Source organism: Benincasa hispida, chromosome 3 (assembly GCF_009727055.1).
Source record: "Benincasa hispida cultivar B227 chromosome 3, ASM972705v1, whole genome shotgun sequence".
NCBI classification, from domain to species: domain Eukaryota; kingdom Viridiplantae; phylum Streptophyta; class Magnoliopsida; order Cucurbitales; family Cucurbitaceae; genus Benincasa; species Benincasa hispida.
The window spans coordinates 41,255,764-41,275,289 of record NC_052351.1 but is presented as its reverse complement, the minus strand read 5'-3'; the positions used below and the strand labels follow the sequence as shown (position 1 = coordinate 41,275,289).

Below are 19,526 nucleotides of genomic sequence, written 5' to 3'. Positions count from 1 at the left end.
AATGTTAGAAAATACCTTGAGCCACTAAGGCTTGGTGTAGAAGATGCTCCTCATTGATCAGAATGGATTTAATTTAATGTTCCTTTGGTGGTATGCTGAGATTTTGTGAAACTTTGTCTGGTTACTTTACCTAGAATGCAGTGTTCATAAAAGGAAAAATGCTCACTAATACCTTTGGGCAGTATACCTTACTTGGACAGTGCTTGCATCCATTTTTCACTAATATGGGATAGTCTTTTATGCCACAAGTCAGCCTCTATTAAGCTTGCTATTGAAATCGTGTAAGCACTTGTCATCATCTCTACTCCTCTCACAATATAAAGGTCAATAACCTTTTCACCAACCAACACAACCTTGGAATCCTTGATCACCTCAAGAACTTCACCTTTTCCTCTGCATTCACACTCAATGGAGTCCAACATACCCAGAGATATTAAGTATTTCTTGAGCAAAGGTACATGTCTCACATTTCTTAGAAGCTTGATCGATCCATCTTTTAGCTTCAAGGATATTGAACCAACCCCTTTGATCTTGCAAGCTTCATTGTTTCCCATGTACACAGATTCTCCATCTACACCCTTATAACTATTAAACTAAGGTCTGAAAGGTGTCATATGATAGGTACAATCGGAGTCTAGTACCCAGTCATGCTTCCTAAGAGGATTGATTTGGTTGGTTTGGTTTCTAGTGGAGGCTAAGGCATCAGAATAAAAGTTGGAACCTTCAACCACTGAAGCTTCTGGTTATTTTCCCTTTTGATCCTTCTCTTTTTCTTGATTTTTCCATTTCAAGCCGTAGCAATCTCTCATCAAGTGACCTTTCTTCTTGCAGTAGTTGCATCTCAACTTGGTCTTAGGTTTGTGCTCTTCACTTGATTGATTTTTATTCTCCTTAGATTGATTTTTCTTGTTCTTTCCCTTGACAAACAACCCCTCTACAGTAGGCTGCTCCTTCTTGACTGACTGAAGCTCTAACTCTCTAGTTCTTAATGTTGAAATGATGGCATCAGTGGAAGTTGATTCTCTACCATATTTCAAGGCATTCTTCACCTTCTTATAGGCTTCGGGTAGAGAGTTTAATAACAAAAAGCTTCATTCTCATGACCAATTTTCTCGCCAAGGCTCTTGAACTCAGAAACTATCCTCTTGAACTTATCCAAATTATCTGGAAGAGGCTTGGCAAAATCTATCTTGTACATGAAGAAGTTCTCCCTTAGATACATCTTGCTGGGGAGATCTTTGGTTGCAAAAAGACCTTCCAGCTTGAAACACATCTTGTATGTCGTGTCTTGATCAATCACTTGTCTCAAGATGTTGTCATTGAGATTAAGAACCAGAGTCCCATATTTGTAAGCTCCATGACTTCCCTTTCTTGAGCTGATGTAGTAGGGGTCCAAAAGGGCCTTGTGAGCTCTCTGTTATCCAAGAATAGCTTTGATTTTGGCCTTCCATAGGCCAAAATCGCCCTTCCCATCAAACTTCTCAATTTCATGCCTTGTAACAACCATTTCTGATCTAATTGAGTATCGAGTCTAGATTTCTTGAGTATCTTGATGCTCCAATAATATTGACCTTGATGATCTTCAAACGCTCTGATACCACAAATTGTTGGGTTAAGGCCTGAATACTCAAGATCAACATTGGAAAGATGAAGAAAAGGCTAAGAAATATTCTACCAAATCCTCAATGATCGATACTCGATGCTCTACTCGATGGTCGATGAGAATTCCCTTCTTCATCTGACGAGTCTCTGATAAATCCTCGATGGAACTCGATGAAAATTGAACTAATACTCGATCTTACTCGGTGGTTCTTGAACGATACTCAGTGTGACTCAAAGGTGAAAACAATCGACTCAAAGTTGCTCGATAGCGAAGATTGATGCACGATTGAACTCGATACTCTGTTATTCGATGCGATTTGAATAGTGAATGTATGGTGCGCGATTTGTAGAATGAAGACAATCATATGAACAAGAAAGATAAAGGCAAGAAGATGAAACACAAAGTTTACGTGGTTTGGCAAGATTTCCTACGTCCACAGGAAGATACAAGTTCTTTTACTAATGAAGATTTCATACCGTTTTTGTTGTTTATAGAAAACTAGGAAAAAATGATGATAATTCTCTGTTTTTGTTTTTTTTTTTATTGAATCAATAAAAAGTTGCCCATTAATTAAAACCTCGAGCTCGAGGGCGAAGTTATCCCATCCCCATGGGGGTGGTGAAGGGAGGGCCCCAATTGGCGAAGTTCTTGTATGAGGATGTGGTGATTCGATTTTCTTTTCAACTTCAATTCACCAAACCAAGGTTCTTGAGCCGTGGTGTCGGCTTCCTCAAATTCCTCATCGTGTACTTCGTGGTGAAATTTAGTTTCTATTATGAGATTTTCGATTTCCCTTCTCAACACTTGGAAGTCCTCTTTTTCTTTCTTTGTTCTGCTGGCCAAAGTGGCCACCAATTACTCTCCTAATGAAGTGGGCAAAATCACCACCTTGCGTATTTTCGTAGTGGACTTATTTTTCTTAGCATTCTTCCTTTGGAGAGGCATATCTTCTTCCTTCTCCATGTCAACACTTGGCGCGACTATTCTTCTTCAACGCCTCTTCTTGGTCACTTGGCCGCATTATCACCATCTCCTTTGGCCGCTTGTTTAATGCTGGTTGGACTTGGTACATTGGAAGCCAGTGCCTTAGGGCTACTTGCCGTAGGGAAAAACCCATGCGGTGAGGCTTTTCTTCCAGCCATCCCATTACTGGGCTGATTTGCAACCCCCTCATCATACAGACTTTCGAAGGGTTTCAAATTCTCCAAAATATCCCCATATACCTCGCGTTCATCTCTACTTCTAGCCTCTCTAGTGCCCATAATATTGCTAGTGCATGATGAAAACGCACTTCCTTTTGTGGAGATAATGATCGTGAGAGTGCTTGGTTTCAAGGGTTCATTTTATTTATTAGGGTGAGAAAAGTAGGGTTGTAGAGGGTGGACTTCTACAGTCGGTGGCAAAGCATACTGAGGCATGATGATGAATGGCAGTTTTACCGAGTGGAGCCCAATCGATGGCACCCCAACGTACTCATATTATGTGGACAGTCTACTTTTGTTTATTTGACCCTGGTGCCATACATTCATTCATATCCAGCATGTTTGTATCTAACATAGATAGGTTGTCTGAGCCATGCCTGAAGAGTTATATATCTCTACCCTTATGGGAGATGTGATAATAGTAGGGGAATGTTATAAACATTGTGAGATGCTGATCAATGGTTAGGACTTTTATGTTGATTTACTTCCCTTGGATTTGTTAGAGTTTGATGTTATCCTAGGGATGGATTTCCTAAGTAAATATCGTGCTTCAGTGGACTGCTACAAAAAAGAAGTAGTGTTCAGAAAATCAAATGGCCAGGATGCAATACTGGTAGGAAGCAAAAGATTAACTACGGGAAATCTGATATCAGCAGTGAAAGCTAGAAAGCTGCTGAGTAAGGGATGTAAGGCCGATTTATCTCATGTAGTGATTGCTCATGGGAAAAAGTTGAACCTAGAAGACGTCCCCATGGTAATTGAGTTCTGGGATGTATTTCCTGAGGAATTATCGGAATTGCCACCCGATAGAGAAGTAGAGTTCACTATTGACTTAATTCCAGGAACAACTCCTATATCGCAGGCACCATACAAAATGGTGCCAACTGAGTTAAAAGAATTAAAGGTTTAGTTGCAAAAGTTAATTGACAAGGGATACATTCAACCTAGTGTATCATAGGGAGCTCCGGTGTTATTTGTAAGGAAGAAAGATGGTACACTTGGATTGTGTATCGACTATAGACAGCTGAATAAGATAACGATTAAGAATAAATATCCGTTACCACACATTGATGATTTTTTTAATCAGCTAAGAGGAGCCACGGTGTTTTCAGAGATAGACCTAAGATCGGGTTATCATTAACTGAAGGTGAAGGAGGTTGACATTCCTAAAACCGCATTTAGAACAAGATATGGACATTATGAATTCCTAGTAATGCCATTTGGACTGACAAATGCCTCTGCGGTATTCATGGACCTTATGAACATTATATTTCATCCTTACTTGGACCAGTTCGTGATAGTATTCATTGATGATATATTGGTATATTCTGGCAGTAGGGAGGATCATATGACCCACCTGAGGATAGTATTGCAGACGTTGCGAGATAGGCAGTTGTATGTTAAGTTCAGCAAGTGTGATTTTTGGTTAGATCGGGTTGTATTTCTCGGGCATGTTGTTTCAGCAGATGGTATTAGTGTAGATTCCCAGAAGACGGAAGCAAAAGTTAATTGGGAACGACCCACGACTTTTTCGGAGATATGCAGTTTCATAGGTTTGGCAGATTACAGAAGGTTTGTGGAGGGTTTTTCTAAGATAGCCTTTCCATTGATGAACCTGACTAGGAAAGGCGTGAGGTTTGAGTGGTCGTCGGAGTGTGAGCATAGTTTTCAGGAGCTGAAACAGAGGCTAGTATCAGCGCCAGTGCTTACCTTGCCTATTCCAGGTAAGGAATTTGAGATTTATCGTGATGCGTCCCGACAAGGATTGGGATGTGTATTGATGCAGGATGGGAAAGTGATTGCATATGTATCTCATCAACTTAAGAAGCATGAGAGAATTTATCCTACACATGATCTAGAGTTGGCAATAGTTGTTTTGGCTCTGAAGCTGTGGAGACATTATTTATTTGGAGAGTGTTGCAGAATATTCATAGATCACAATGGCTTAAAATATATTTAAGATAAAAAAGAGTTGAATCCGAGAGAGAGAGGATGGATTGAGCTGATAAAAGATTATGACTATTCCATCGGGTACCACCCTGGTAAGGCTAATGTTGTAGCAGATGCGTTAAGTAGAAAATCCTCAAGATTCAGGGCCATTATTGGCTCAATGAGGGGAATGTTATTGCAGGAATTCAGGAATTCTAGAACCACCTTATCAGTAGGACAGTCAGGGGGATTGATAGCTACATTCTAGGTAAGGCCTACCTTAATAGAAGACCTTAAGCAGGATCAGCTGAAAGACCATGATCTTTAGAGGATTGTTGAAGATGTAAGTAAGGGAATCAGAGTTGACTTCCAATTGAGAGCAGATAATGTACTAGAAAAGGAGGGAAGAATGTGTGTGCCTAATAAGCTATGGCTTAAGCAAGCCATTTTGGAAGAAGCACACAGTTCTGCTCATGCTATGCATCCAGGAAGCACCAAGATGTATAGAACCTTAAAAAGATCTTACTGGTGGCCTGGGATGAAGAGAGACATAATAGAATATGTGGATCGATGTTAGTCTGTCAACAAGTGAAACCTGAGAGGAAAAGACCAACAGGTCTACTAACCCCACTCCCAATGCCTGAGTGGAAGTGGGAGCATGTGACAATGGACTTTCTGTTTGGATTGCCTAGAACGCCTTCAGGATACGATGGCATTTGGGTGAAGTCGATAGACTAACCAAGATGGCCAAGTTTATACTAATAAAAGTTACTTTTACACTAGACCGTCTAGCTAAGATTTATGTGGACAGGATAATCAGTCAATATGGAGCCCCAGTGTCGATAGTGTCAGACCAAGACTCGAGGTTTACTTCAAAATTCTGGCCTAGTCTACAGAAGGCTATGGGCACTAAACTGTATTTCAGTAAGGCGTTTCATCCACAAACAAATGGACAGTCGGAAAGAACTATACAGACACTGGAAGATATGTTAAAAGCTTGCGTGTTACAATTCAAAGGAAGTTGGGATTCACAATTACTGTTGATCGAATTTGCATACAACAACAGTTACCATTCTAGTATCAGAATGGCTCCCTATGAGGTATTGTACGACTAACCTTGTAGGACCCCAATATGTTGAAACGAAGTCAGAGAACGGAAATTATTGGGTCCAGAATTAGTTCAACAAAAAATTTAGAATGTGAAGCTTATCAGGGATAATCTTAAAGCGGCTTGCGATAGACAGAAGAGCTATGCTGATAAGCGAAGAAGAGAACTAGAATTTGAAGTTGGAGATCGAGTATTTCTTCGATTGTCCCCATGGAAAGGAATTCTCTAGTTTGGGAGAAAAGGGAAATTAAGTCCACGATACATTGGGCCATATGAAATTGTGGAATAAGTTGGTCCAACAGCATATAGGTTGTAGTTACCTATGGAGTTAACTCATATTCACGACGCATTTCATGTGTCAATGTTAAGGAAGTATGTGTCTGATCCTATGCACATACTAGCAGTACAACTAGTACAGCTCAAAGAAGATTTATCTTACGAGGAAAAGGCCGTTGAGATTTTAGACAAGAAAGACCAGGTACTCAGAAATAAGACGATTCCTTTGGTGAAGGTATTATGGCGTAATCATGGAATCAAGGAAGAAAATGAGAAAGAGATATCCTCAACTTTTCTAATGATATATCAGGTAAATTTTGAGGATGAAATTTCTTTTAAGGGGGAGATGATTGTAAACCCTGAATTCTACGTTTCCTATATAAGCATGTTTAGCCATAAGAATGTTATATTAATTATTTGATAAGTGGAGATCCATGGTTACTTACAGGGGTTACAAAGGAGAAGGAAAAACAAATTAATTGAAGAAACTCATTAATTGGAATTGGTCGGAAGCACTAAGTGCTGGATAAGGTGGCGGTTTGACCATTGAACATGGGAGGCGGTAGGAAGTATAAAAGAAAAAGGAAATTCAGAAGCTCGGTTTTGGCAAATGACTTGAGCAAATTAAGTGAGATCAGTGCTATTTGAAAGCTGAGAGAATCTAGATTTCGAGGTTGTTTTTCCGGAGAAAGATCTCACAAGGAGAAGAATAAAAAGTGAAGAATTTATAGAAGGGGCAGATTCTCGGATTAATCAGGGCTCAGAGTGAAGATTGGAAGCTCCAAGCCAAATTACAAGAAATTTAAGGCTGAGATTTTAAGGTAAGAAAGTAACTCAATTCTAAACAAGTTTGTAGGAGGAAATTTCTTAAAAGAGTTCTGGATTTTGAGTTATGAATTTTTGAATTTGAAACAGAAAATTGGTGCGTAAACAGGCAGCTGCTTGGGAAGATTAAACAAGTAGCTCACCATAATGAGCGAGATAAGAAAATGAGTAAGAGCAAGAGCGAGATAAGGAAATGAGCAAGAGCAAGAGCGAGATAAGGAAATGAGCGAGATCAAGAGCGAGATAAGGAAGAAGTGGATCTCGCTAAGGATGAAAATCTCGCTGGTTTTGTGCTGAATCTCACTCAAGAATAGAATCTCGCTGGAAAGTGATAAATCTCGCTGGAAAGTGGCAAATCTCGCTAGAAAGTGGGAAATCTCGCTCGTGAGGATGATCTTGCTCATGATGAACATCTCACTAGTAATGCTGATTTTTGTTGATGAAAGTTTCATTAGTAAGTAAACTGTCTGAAGTATTTTGATGAGAATTCTAAGGAATCTAACCGAGAATGATGTCCTTTCAGGCCAAGAGGAGCTAGGAGAGGCATATAAACCGTTAAGAGCCCTGACGAGTTGTGAGTGACTAAAATGAACTTAATGCTTTCAATGTTATGTATAAAAGACCATGTAAGTTACAGCGATTTTGATGATGAATTTATACTTTCTCAAGCAACAAATGTTTAATGAATAACATAGCGTATCTTCTCCAGCTTGTACATGTTTTAACGCATGCCAAGATATGTTGTGAATTCACTACAAAAGTTAAGTTCCTATGATGAAGCATGCATTTTGGAGGAAGGCTATGATAGAATGAGTCTTTGTGTAAATAGTATGCAATTAAGCCTAATTTGATGCTAGAAAATAACCCGGTACTGAAGGACATGGAGAAGGTATCTGGGTAATAATACCTAAGGTGTTGACGGTACTTAGAAAACTCCACGTGCACGTATGTAGTTTTGAATGAGAGGCCGAAGTATGGGTCTCCTAGGCCAAATACCAGCAAAGGGAGGCCGAAGTATGGGTTTCTTGGTCGGTGACAGATGTTGAGAGCTAGAGTGATGTATGCTCGTTCTCAACTAAGAAATAATGATGTTTAATGATGTTTAAGAATGTTTATCAATGTTTATGTTTAGAGGAAGGTGCTTGAGATGCTCATCGATATATTTACATGTTTATAATGATGTAATGCATGGTGTAATATGATTTTATAGTCACGCACTGGGCTACTAGCTCACAGATTTTTTTATGTTTTCCTTTTCCAGGTAGCAATCAGATTTCTCAAGGTTGATCCTATTGCTGCTTGCCACTGAAAGGCCCGGCTTGTTAAGAATAATTTAGGTTGATGGTCTATCTATGTACACATGTTTTGAGGGGGATTAGGGCTTTGTTAGTGAAGTTTGGGCCCAACTGTAAATATTTTACCTATAGATGTCATGTCATGACTGTTTGCATGTGATTATATAAACTTATGTAGAACCTTATGGCGACGTGCTGTATGTGTACATTAATAATGTCTAATAGGTTGGTATTCAGGTTAGAGGGCTAAGGTGGTAAGTGTTGGCAGCAGGGATAGTAACTACTACTGTCACATCTTTTTCCAGATTAAGAGGGTAATCTGGGAGGGGGTGTGACATAGGTGGCAATTTAGTAAATAACAGCAGCTCATGGCCTCGAGTATAAATAGGTAGGCCGAATTTAAATTGTCATTTCGGGAAATCTACTCGTTCTATTGAGGTGATTTCAAAGGCATTCGAAAGCTAGGCGAGTCTAATTTATGGGATTTTTTAGCTAAAATTTTAAGGTAAGATAAAAGGAACTTTCTTAAGATGAGGTCTAGAATTCGAGTTATTTACTCTGGAATTTGAACCTAGAAATTGTTGAACAAACAGACAGCTACTTGGAAGGATAAGCAAGAAACTCAACTTAAGAGGCTCGGTTTGGATAATTTCCTCGTGCTATCTGAGAGATTCCAGTGCCATTTGAAAGTTGAAGAAGTCTAGTTTTTGTGTGTGGTGCTGCCGGAGAAAAACCTCGAAGGAAGAAGGCCAGAGAATGAAGAAATCTCAGAGAGGTTAAGTTCTCAGGATAATCGGAGCCAGTGGTCAAGATCTAAAGCTCCTGATCAAACGAAGAAGAGTTCTGAGCCCAAATTTTGAAGTAAGCTTTCTAAGAAAATTATGAACAAGTTTGTAAAAGAAATTTCCTGAGATAAGGTCTATATCATGAGTTATACAAATTATAAATTGAATATGGAAATCTTTGAACAAGTAGATAGTTGCTTGGGTTGAACAAGCAGGCAACTCAAGGAGGTCGAGCATGCACCCGATATATTAAAAAATTAAGGAGTTGTTTGGGACGCTGAGTTAAAATATGATGTCTGGAATTCATATTTCTGTGAAGTTCATATGTCTATGTTTGGGGTGTAGAGTTATTTAGCATGAGTTCTTATGTTTGTGTTTGGGGTGCAGAATTGAGTTCATATGTCTGGAGTATCTGATGTAGTTTTTATAACTCTAAATAATCTGCTTTTTATGATTACTACTGTTTTTGTTTTAAAACTTTTTTATTTAATGATTCTACTCATCTTTTTTTTGAATAAAATATGGATTGCAAATTTTTTTCTTTTAATTTTTAAATTTGTTCTTTATTTTTTTTTTGGGTAATGAACAATAATTAACCTAATACATTCATTATAGAAATATGATTAAATAAAATGAGAAACCAAGGAGAAATTAAAACTTTTGATTCCTAATTTTTACTCCATGAATTTCATCACCACCGCCATTTTCTTCTTCTTCTTCTTCTTGTTGCTCAGTATTTTTACTCTGTTGTGATTTTTTAAAAAAAATTAAATCTCCCCATCATCTTAGCAGCCAAGAATGTCACAATATTTCTTCAATAATTTCACTTTCACTTCCTTCAAATTTGGAGGGAAAACAAATATCCAATTTTCACTAATTCTTGCTAGAAAAATGTTCCATACAAAATTTCAATCTTATGGTTTTTTTCTTTTTGTTATATGTTGCATACTTTTTGACTAAATACATATTTTTTTCAAATATTTTTAATACTCATTTGAGTATGTGAATTCAATTGAATAAAAATATATTTTACAACTTTCTACATATAATCGACAACCCTACAACATACTTTAACAATCATCAGTCTTGTAATAGTCAGAAGTAGTTATTGAAGTTGATTATAGAAGATGATTTTGTTGGAGTTTGTACTCGTAGATGGTTGTCGAAGCTTGAAGTTGGTCACATGAAGGTGGTATTGGAGTTGGTTGTTGAATTTTTATCGTTGGAAGTGGTTTTCAGAGTTCGAAGTTGGTCGCATGACGGTGGTTATTGAAGTTGATTATCGAAGATGATTTTCGCCGGAGATTGTAGTTGAAGGTGGTTGTTGGAGCCTGAAGTTGGCCTCATGAAGCTGGACTGGAGCTGTCTCTTATACACATCTAGATGTGTATAAGAGACAGGTGTCGGAGTCGGTTATCGGAGGTGGTTGTAGGAGCCCAGAGTTGGTTCTCGTAGCATGACAACAATACTCGCCGATAATGGCCGATAAGTGGAGCCATTGAAGATATCAGAAGAAGGATGAGTTAGGGTGAGTTGATAAAATATACTAACTCAACTTTACCAATATTTAAAATTAGTGAGCCAAACATTGAGTTAGTATATTATACCAACTCAACTCATGTTGGTGACTAGGAGTGTTCGTGGATTGGGTTAAAGTACTTTTCAGACCCAACCCAATTATTTGGGTTGTAAATTTTTTCAACTAAAATAACCCTTATTAAAAAATAAATCTATATCGACCTAATCATGAAATATTTGGGTTGGATTGGTTCGGGTTACTCTGGTCATTTTATTTAAATTTTTATTCTAAAAATAAGTTGGGTTTTATGTCCTAAAACTCGTGGTTTGTAAACATTATAACTTATTTTGAGAATTCAATAAAGTTGTTGTTGAATATATTGTTTTTTAGAAATCCAATAAACCTAAGTCCCTTGACTATATGAGTACTTGAACTTTATATGGAGACATACAAGTGGACCAGGTTCGAGTAAATAGTCAAAATGATCTATAGTATATGAATAAGGTTGGGTACCTTATTTTGGTAACACTATTGGATGCGGCCTACTATGTAGTTGTTACAAAGTGTTGTAAAGTGCTACATACGGAAGTGATCCTAATTTATGCATGTTGAGACATGAGGAGTGGGGGTGTCCTGTGCAAATGAGTTTTGTGCAAGATCGGACCATGAAACTTGTCACTCTTACTTTATAACGCTGTTTACTGTTTAAGACTGATGATTTCAAAGCGATGACCTAGGTAACTTAACCTTAATCCTGAGCTAACTATGAACTCCTATTTGTTCGGAATTATCCTTTGATCTGCAAACGGTGAGAGTAGACCAATTGCCTCTGCTCAATAAGCTTATCATTTTGAGATAAGACTGGATGAATAGTTGGGAACATAGGGTGCAAGAGGGAATTCACTCCTAACCGATTAGGGTTAGTAGAGAGGTTGTTCCCTTCAAATGCTGATTCTAGGTCTTGAACAATAGGCCTCACCCTCTCATTGGCCTGAGAGGGATTCGATTTGTTGATTGGATCACAAATCAATATCAGTGGAACTTAAGGAACAATAGGTAATTTCGGGGGTAAAACAGATATTCGACCCCGCCATTATTATGAGCAACCTGTGAAGGGTTAACTTACTAATCATTGTTATATCGAGTGGACATAATATATCACGGGAGTTCAACTATGGGCTTTAGTGGAATCACCCATTAGTTAACGAATGGGGTTAGATCGGTCTAATGAGTTTAGCCGATTAATCTCGGATCGTTGGAGCCCATGATCTGTAGGTCCGCGAGGTCCCCTACTAGTTCGTAAATGGGTACGCTTTAGGGTAGCTTGAGAAATTAAATTGAAACATTCAAATTAAACGGAACAAGAGAATAAATATTTAAATATGATTTAAATATATAAAGATGATTATTGTGCAAAAAATAATTTAATATTTGATATTAAATTAATTTAAGAAAATCATTTTTTAAATTAAAATGATTTAAAAGCCATTTTTGTTTTAAAAAGGAAAATGAAAAAATTGTTTTGCATGCACCAAAGTGGAAAAAGGTTTTTTCTCTATTATGATATCTTTATGCTCACACACAAACCATAATCTTCTCTACCTTGATTCTCCAAGCATGAGCTGCAAGTCATGCGCTCCATCTCTTTGTATGTTCATCTTGATATATAAAGAAGATTGGAGTTGTTAGAGAGGAGATGGATACAGAATTTTGAGAGAAAAAATCGCGGTGAGAAGAAGTTGTCTTCTTCAACTTGCTGCTGTGAGCTTCCCTTGTTTTTCCACATCTACAAACTGTTCTTGAGTCCCACAACTTTGCCTAAAGCTCCAAGAGCATAGTAGGGAAGGCTTTGAGGTGGTTCACATTGATATCCAGTGAAGACAGCAGCTGAACAGACAATTTTTTTGAAGAGTTCTTCAAAGGTATGTTCTGAAAACCCATTTTTATGAACACATGCTTTAGTTTTTGCCAAAATTAGTGAATTAAAATGCTTATGGATCCTTGATACTTCCACTGCATTGTTTTAACTCTAACAAATACGTTAGAAATTTAATTTAATTATTTCAAACATCTCAATTTCAATTTATATAATGCAAAATTTCTTTCCAAAGTGTTGAAAAACTATTTTTATGAATGGTTAGAAAAAAAAATTTTAAAAATAAAGAAATTAAATAAATAAAAATAATATATATGTATATATAATTGTATCATAAGTAAAAAAAACACCTTTAAAGTAAATAATAAGTTCCGGTTGGTTTGGGTTAATTTAGGTGAACCTTGAACTAACCCAACTCAATTTTTTTTTTTTTTTTTTAATTTATTTGAACCCAACCCAATCCAAATGAGTTGATAACCTAACACAAACTGGATTTGATTAATCGGTTTTTTTGGGTCATCTAATTTTTTGAATACCCATATTGGTGAGCCAAACACTCCCTAAAAAAAGAAAAAGAAGAAAAATATAAAACTCCAATATTATCTCGGTGTTCAAATAACCCGACAACCTGGACTTGAGTTGGGTTGAATTTTTCTATTTTTATTGGATTGGGTTGGGTTGTGGGTTGGCTAAAAAAAATTGGTTGACCCAACCCAACCCGAATTATATATATATTCCTCTTTTGTTTAAAGCTTGATTTATTTGTATTGATTAATTTTTGAATTTTTAATATTTTTCTTTTAAAATTGTTATGATAGTTGTCGTTTAAAGTTACAATAAATATCATAGATATTTGGTATTTAACATCATAATTTTATGAGATTTTATTTATTAGTCATGTGTTGTATATAAATTTACATATTTTTCATTAAAAATAAAAAAATAAATTATAACCCGACAACCCATCTCAACTTAACTCAAATTTTAAGAATTGGATTGAAAACTTTATTTGCATAATTTGGATAGCGAATCAAACTAATTCGAATTATCTTTTCGTCTCCTTCCAAGTTTCGCTACCCCCATTCAAACGACTTCCACGCTTCGCACTTACCTGTGGCTGTGGCTTTTATAATCTTTCTCGGAGATTCCTCTCCTACTTCGTGTTATCAGTTTGATTCGTCCAACAATGGCTTCAGATTCTCTTCAAAATCATACTTATTCTAGCATTGAGGTAATTTAGGCAGATTTTTTTGCTCTTCATTGACCTTATCTTGTAAATTATTGTGTCGAAAAAGGGGTTTAGAGTTAATCATTGAAGAGTTTCAAACGAGTTTCTCCTTCCAGTTGGTATATCTTGCCTCTTTTTCTGGTTTTCTTTGACGCAGTACTTTAATTCTTCAACTAATACAGTTTAAATCTTCTTTGCAGTACTCAGTGTCCCTTCTTTCGATCGGTTGTGTCGATAATTCCACTTGCTTTACTGGGGATTTTCCTATGACGAATTCAGATTTTGATTTTTTTTCTAACTTTCTTATAGATCATGGGTCAGTTTCTATGAGAAAAGCTCTTAGAATCATGATTTTCCATACCTATAAGGCAATATTGTTAGATGATATAATTAAATTTACTTTTACCACTAGCTTAAACTTTTTGATCAATTGGTGATTTAAGATAGTATTAAAGTAGGTTCTTGATATCTTGTGTCCAAGTCCTGCAATGTTATTTCCTCCTCAATTTATATTAATTTCCACTTGTTTGGTTTTTCTACATATTTCAGGCCCACAAGTGAGGGGAGTGTTAGATGATATAATTAAATTTTCCTTCATCTACCATCTTAAGCAAACTCCTGTAACGCTGTTTCCTCCATATTTCAAGTGTACAAGTAAGAAGCGTGTTAGATTGTATAATTAAATTCCATTCTACATATTTCAGTCCCACAAGTGAGGGGAGTGTTAGAAGATATAATTAAATCTGCCTTCATCCACCATCTTAAGTTTTTGGGTAAATTGGTGATTTAAGATGGTATCAGAGCAGGTGCTCCAGGGAGGTCCTGTGTTTTTCAAACCCATGTAACGTTGTTTTCTCCATATTTCAAGCGTACAAGTAAGGGGAGTGTTAGATGATATAATTATATTTGTCTTTACTCACTATCTTAAACTTTTGGATCAATTGGTGATTGTAAGAAATATCAAGCTTAAGGAGTTTGTGTTATTGTTGCTTGTAAGAAATTTAGAGAGGCTTGGCAGAATCACCTCCATTCCTTGACCTTTAACTCGAATGATTCTTTGACCTTCAACTCGAATGATTGGCCTGTGCCTCATGACCCATCAACGAAGTCCTTGGAAGTTATAACAGACAATACTTTAGACCACTGGGACTGGATCATGTAGCTGCATTCTCAGCTTCCTCAGTGATTTCTTGACTCATGTATACAAGAGATAATCTGTTGACTATACTATAATGTGGACACTACTCCAAATATCAATATAATTGGTCAAGTGTGGTCGACAAGAACTAGAAACGTTAACATTGGCTAATAATTCTATAGGTGCCATTGAACCAACGTATCATAAGTTCCCTTGCTTGAAATCTCTACCACTAATTAATGTCTTCATAACTGTATTAGGGGTGAACCTTCTTCTCGCAGCTTGTCTGAAGCTCGAAAAGTTAGCTCTAATTAACCCAGACATTGTGATGTCAAAATCTCTGGAACTTAGCAGCTCTCCGTTGAAGGATATCTTTGGTGAAAATCTCAGTTTAGAGAAGTTCACCCTAGAGGCTGATACCTTTGAAATTTTATATTTAAAAGGATGTTATCTAGATATCTTTGAGCTAACTGGCAAAGGCATCAATGTGGAAGAAGCTTCGGCTGTGGGGTGCAGCATTTGATGACACTAATGAAAATGTTGTGGATTTGGACTCATTTTCCACCATTTTCCCCAAGTTAAGCTATTTATCTTTGCGTTATTGTCTAAGACATGAGGCCTTTCATCATAACCTGCAGAGATCGTTTACTATGGAGAATGTGACCATGCTAGAACTTGGATGGAGCGACATTAGTGATCTCTTCTCTATTTGGGTGGCAAAATTTCTTGAAAGATGTCCTAAGTTGAAGAAATTGATAATTTGTGGGGTTGTATCAGAGAGTTATACCCACGAGAAATGCCAAACCTTAGCACAGTTTACCACATCTATCGTTGAACTTATGAGAAAATATCTGCATATTGAGGTCCGATTTCATTTTGAATAGCACATAGGCAGCTGGGAAAGTGCAAATGTAGCTACTTAGGTAGATTATCACCAGAACTGTCATCATCATCAGAATTATGAGAAGTATGTTTTCTTCTCCATTTTTAACTCCAAGCAATTGTAAATCCATGTCCTTGGAAAGAAGTGAGATTTCTTTATTTTTCTTGCCATCTCACCATTATTTTGTATTGGCTTTTCTTTTTTCGGTCTTTTTATTACCATAACAGTGTTTGTATTTGGAACTTTATGGATGTTCTGCCTACCTTTGACGCATATGCCTGTGACTTCAGAAAAGATACAGGTTGGACGATTGACGCTCGGTTGGTGTGGTGGAAGGAAGGATTGTCGCATAAGCCAAATTAACAACTAAAGAAAAATCTTGAGTGTTCAACACCTAGGGAAGTTGGCATTGGAAGGTAAAGTCAATATGTCAAGTATAATATGAGCTTTATTCTAAAAAGTTAGTCTAAAAAAAGAGACCATTGCTAGTAGCTAAATATATGTTGTTGTGTCTACAGGATTGACACCATTGCTAGAAGTATATCAACCTTTAAGGAGTAGCCCTAAAGTTGTGAGTGACTAAGTATTTAAAAATAACTAAGTATTTACAATATTTTTAAAGAACCCATGATTTTAAGAAAGATTATTCTCATGCTAGCTAGTTTACAAAGTAGTTTTCCAAGCAAACTATGAGTTTATGTTTTCAAACGCATGCCATGTATAAAAGTATGTTGTGAAACTATTTATGTGTGCTCATATGCACAAAGTATGCGTTAGTACTTTTAGAGACATGTTTCTATGCGTTTAGCTTTGCATGCTTTAAAGAGTAAGTCTTAGTATGACTAATGTTACTTCAAGCTCGATACTGAAGGATATTAAGAAGGTATTCGAGCAGCTCGATACTGAAGGACACTGAGAATGTATCTGAGCAGTAGTACCTAAGGTATGACGGTACCTAGTTATAACCACGTGCATGTAGGTAGTTCGAAGTTAGAGTTTAAGCAAAAGGGTTCTCTCTTGACTAAGGAATTTACGTTGGAATTTAACCATAGTAGGGTTACTCTCAACTAAGGATCAATTTAATGTTTTATGATGAAAACGGCTTTGCATGTTTAATGCTTGTAAAGTTTACATTTCAGTACAAGGTTACTGTAAAGTTTACATTTCAGTACGAGGTTACTGTAAAGTTTATATTTCAGTACGATGTTACTATAAAGTTTATATTTCAGTACAAGGTTACTGTAAAGTTTATATTTCAGTACAAGGTTACTATAAAGACTTATGTTTCAGTATGATCTCTTTATTAAGACTTATGCATGAGAACCTGTTTTCTTTCTTTAGTCACTTACTGGGCTAGTAGCTCACTCCATTTTTTTTCAAATGTTTCCTTTCCCCAGGTAGCGGTCAAATCCTTCGAAGATAGCTCTGCATCTGCTCTGCCACTTAAAATCAGAAGTTATAGTAACCCTTCAACTAAGTGGTTACTGTAAATATTTGTACACATGTTGTAGTTGTTTCATGTAGGGACTAAGTTTGGGAGTTGGGACTTATGAGGCTTATGTCGTAAACTTTGTAAATGTTTGTGTTTAATAGTTAATGTTTGTTTGGCCTTAGTGGCAACTGCTATGTTTGAGATTGCATGTTGTTATCAGATTATTTAAAAAGAGTTAGTAGGTCATACAAGGGTTGATAACTGTTGCAGCCATGTCCTTGCCTGGGCTAAAAGAGTAGTCTGGGAGGGGGTGTGACAGTTGATCAATGCCCTGGTGTTCAGATCGTAGGTGGTCAGTTTTCGAGTACGCCTCACAGAAATTTGAACAGATAGAAACAGCAGGGTCGAGTTATACTACAACTCGATCAGAGGTTGATAAGTCAAGTACGGTGGTGACAGGTAAGCTCCCAATCTTGGGACACTACGCCTTGGTATTATTTTATTCTGGCTTGTCTCATTCATTTATATCATCAGTGTTTGTTAAGTATGTTATGCTAGAACTAGAGCTTTTGAACTATGTTTTATCAGTTTCTACTCCGTCTAGAAAAATTATGTTGGCAAATGAGGAGATAAAAGCATGTCAAACTAAAATAGCAAACCATATATTAGATGTGACTTTAATAGTGTTGGACAAGCGAGATTTTGATGTGATAATAGGCATGGATTGGTTGGCTGCCAACCATGCCAGTACTGATTGCTCCCGCAAGGAGATGGTTTTTAACCCTCATGTGGAAGCTAACTTTAAGTTTAGAGGGGTCGGGACCATGATATTGCCCAAGGTAATTTCTGCTATGAAAGCTAACAAGTTTCTTAATCAAGGTACCTAGAGTATCTTGGCCAGTGTGGTTGATACTGAAGGCTTTAAGGTCACTTTTTCATCCGAGCTAGTGGTGAGGGATTGTCTAGATGTTTGTTTTTTCAGTAGATCTCCCAGGATTGCCACCATATACGAAGATAGACTTCACTATTGAGTTAAAACCAGACATTACTCCTAGCTTTAAAGCTTTGTATAGAATAGCTCTAGTAGAATTGAAATATCTTGAGACCTAGATGCAAGAGTTGCTTGACAAGGATTTCATATGTCCGAGTGTGTCACCATGGGATGCGCCGGTGTTGTCCTTGAGGAAAAAAGATGGTTCATTACGCCTATGCATAGACTACAAAAAGTTGAACGAGGTAACCATCCAGAACAAGTATTCTCTCCTCAGGATTGGTGATCTGTTCGACCAATTACATGGGGGCTACAGTTTTCTCCAAGATTGATTTTACTTTCAGGGTATCATCAGTTGAAGATAAAAGATAGTCACATTCCTAAGGCTGCATTCCATTCTAGATATAGACATTACGAGTTCATTGTGATGCCATTTAGCTTGACCAATGCTCCTACTATATTCATGGATCTGATGAATAGGGTGTTCAAAGAATTTCTTGACATTTTATGATAGTCTTTATTGATGATATTTTGGTATATTCCAAAACAGAGGCGGAACATGAGAAAGATCTCAGGAAGGTCTTGGGAACGTTGAGGGAGAATAAGTTGTATAAATTCTCCAAGTGTGAATTCTGGCTATGACATGTGTCATTTCTTGAGCATGTAGTGTCGAAGAAGAAAGTTTCGGTAGATCTTGCAAAGATCGAGGCAGTTATGAATTGGCTGCATCCCACCACCATTTGTGAAGTGCGAAGTTTTCTGTGGTTAGCTGGTTATTATCGTTAGTTTGTAAAGGATTTCTCTCGCATAGCCACTCATTTGACTTAGTTGACCAGAAATAGAGCTTCTTTTGTTTGAGTAAAACTTGTGAGGACAATTTTCAGAATCTCAAGCAAAAACTTGTAATTGCACCAGTTCTTACAGTACCAAATGGTTTAGGAAGTTTTGTGATTTATCTACTTATACCGACATTAGGGAAGAAGTGAATTCCCTCTTGTGTAGTTGTGTTCCTAGCTCCTTAAACAGACGAATCCCCAAAATGGTAGGCTTATTGAGTCGGCGATTTGGCCACTCTCACAAATACAAATCAAAAGGACTGCCTTCATAGGCAGGAGTTTACAACTCACAAAGGATTCGGGTTATGTCACTGGTCATCCTAACGAAATGTCAGTCTCTATGATTAATGATGCTATATAATGAGACTATTCATTTTGTGGTCCGGTCTTATACAAACCCCTTTGTATAGAGTACCCCACTCACATGTCTTTACAACAATTATAACATCTACAAAGTGGGTCGTATTGATGCGTGATAAATTGTGACGCGTTATGGTGTGAGTTTGCAGTGATCATATAAGTTTTCCTAACAAGACCCAAGTTTAAGCCTTATTAGGTTTCCTGGTAAGTCCAGGGTCGAACACAGGGACTACTAAGTAA

At 37.1% G+C, this 19,526-nt stretch overlaps 1 pseudogene; it reads left to right on the top strand.

The window, feature by feature from the left end:
* Window positions 1–6,164: 6,164 nt before the first annotated feature.
* LOC120073571 lies at window positions 6,165–15,668 on the top strand (annotated as a pseudogene).
* Window positions 15,669–19,526: the final 3,858 nt, after the last annotated feature.